Here is a 2402-nt window from a genome sequence, read left to right on the forward strand (position 1 = left end):
CGCAACCCCGTCACCTCTTCCCCGCGTGCGCCGCTACTTCCTTCTCTCGTCGGTCCCGGCCGACCGCTCCCTCCACCCCCCATGGCCGGATCTCGCATCTCCCCCATTCGTCGCGTCTCCCCGCGCGAGCCGTCACGACCACCACCAAGTGCTCCCCCGGCCAAGAACCCCACCCCGATCCAAACCGCCTCCGCCATCCCTGCCCCGCGACGACCGGATCCGCCTCTTTGACGGCCGGATCGGCCTCTCCCACATCAGCGGTCGTCGCCCCTGCTTTCCTACCTTCTTCTCCACCGACGGCCACCACCAGCGCCAAGCTCCACCCTCACCCTCATCTCCCCCATGCGCCGAACCCTTCCACCCCCACCTCGCGCGAGCTTCCCTCCCCTTCCTCCGACTACAACGCGTCGAGGTCGATGGGCACACTGGGGCTCACCTCGTCTACCCCCGTGCGGTCCACCCCGGCTCCACTGCAGCCCGCCCTCCCGGCCGGGAGATTCTCCCAAGCGCACCAGCCGCACCCTACTTCTTCTCCCCTTCTGACGAACAGACAAACATGCGAGCCTTTGGGCCATGCAGTTCTGAAAGCTTTTTTGTTTGTTTTTTCAGATTTGGCCGTTGATGTGCAGTCCGCCAGTGACAGGAGTGCGTCATGGCCGAGCAGCATGAAGCTCAGTTGCCTTGCAGTCCAGTACGTGGGGGCACGCAGCACGCCCCACCGTCGCCTTGCAGTCCAAATTCCGGATTTCTTGCTGTTGCGTTGCATGCAGCGACAAGGAGAAGTACGGATTCATCAGCCTCGTCTCCTGCTACCTGAGGTAATTCCTTTGTGCTGCATTAGAGATGGTTCTGCTACCGTTCATCATCCATGGTGTCCATGTGGTCAGTGCAATCTCATGACGGATGGGTTCTTTTCATCCTCTCCAGCTAGTTCTACAATGAGCAGCTGCTATCGTTCACTATCCTCCCCCACAACGCAGTGTGGCAGGGCGGCAGATTTAGTGCGGCAGGGCGGCGCTTGTAGTGCGGCACTCACAGCCGAGCAGCAAACCCACTGAAACCTATGAGTACATGAGGCCGACGAATCCCTGCAGAAAAAGGAAGATCCTATCCATCAGTTCTTGCATCTTTGTCATGTTTTTCTAGTGATTGCTCTGATGATCCGTTGTGCAAGATAGGCTGAAGGCCCGGCCTTCTTCGGTACGACATCAACAGAGTACTCTTTGTGCTGAAACCATGCCTTTTTGTTGTTGTTGCGAAACACAAGTTTATTATAGTACTAGAATCATTAGCAAAGAATGTTTGGGAACTTGCTTTCAGTGAGATATAGGTTCTTTTTTCAAGGCACGGGAGTTTACAGAAACCTACGAAATTAGTATATTGCAATGCTCATTAACTGAGACCACAAGTTATCTTGTTTAGTTGCATAAGGTGGAAGGAGAGAGTTTCCAAACTGCATGCCATGGTCAGGGCTCATGTTTTATACTTTGTAATTGAGAAGTTATCTTCAGGGCTCATGTTTTATACTTTGTAATTGAGAAAATGCAGAGAGGAAATGAGAGTAAAAAATGGATGTGGATGAATGCTTGTGTGTAATGTGTAGCGTGCAAACAAAAAATGTAGCCCACTCGCGTCGTCCCCGTAGTGCATATTTCATTAACCAAAAAAATGTATGCATTGCACTAGGGGGAAACTAAACTCTAGAGAAAAAATAAAAGAGGAAACTACAGTGCACTCCGGTATTAAAAGAAGTCCACTCCGAACGACTTTGAAGTAGACTTCACTTGGAAAAATGTATTTAAAAAATTTATGTTGTGTTTGTTGAAAGACATTTAAACTAGTAAAAGAAAGTAATGAGGTTCACTCTCAAGAGTGTTGGGGTTCACTTCCCGTCCTCTATGCGGTCCACTCGTTCATAATTTTTTTATAGAAAAGATAAAAGAATCCATGCAGCTCGCTTGACCCTTGTATGCAGTGTGGTTTTTCATCTGAAGCAGTGTGATTTTATGTTGGATGAAGCTCACTCGTCGATTTGAGTGTCGCAAAAATGTTTTCGTGTGTCTCAGAATTCAGTTGACTACGTTAACACTTGTAGTGCCTTCGGTCTTCGAATGTCGTTCACTTTTGAGAGTGATGCTGTTCACTTGCGTATGAGAAAAAAACGTCCGACAAAAGAAATTATGCAGCTTGCTTGCCCTTCCGATGCAGTGCGGTTTTCATTCTGAAGCAGTGCGGTCGGTCGTATGATGTTGTTCATCCCGTAAGTGCAAAAATATTGTTACGAAAGCGGAAAAAAGTAATGCGGTTCATTTCTTGAGAGTTTTGTGGTTTATTTACACCCGATGTGAAGTGCACTCCACTTTCTCGTCCTTGAAAAAATTACGTTTGAATAAAAGAAACCA

The 2402-nt window shown here is 49.1% G+C and overlaps 1 long non-coding RNA gene across 1 annotated transcript; it reads left to right on the top strand.

The window, feature by feature from the left end:
• The first annotated feature begins 6 nt into the window (after positions 1–6).
• LOC123070670 (uncharacterized) lies at positions 7–1583 on the top strand. Its single transcript, XR_006433877.1, has 2 exons — positions 7–818; positions 928–1583. It is a non-coding gene; the product is annotated as an uncharacterized lncRNA (long non-coding RNA).
• The last annotated feature ends 819 nt before the right edge of the window (positions 1584–2402 follow it).

This window comes from Triticum aestivum, chromosome 3B (assembly GCF_018294505.1).
Source record: "Triticum aestivum cultivar Chinese Spring chromosome 3B, IWGSC CS RefSeq v2.1, whole genome shotgun sequence".
Classification (NCBI taxonomy): Eukaryota; Viridiplantae; Streptophyta; class Magnoliopsida; order Poales; family Poaceae; genus Triticum; species Triticum aestivum.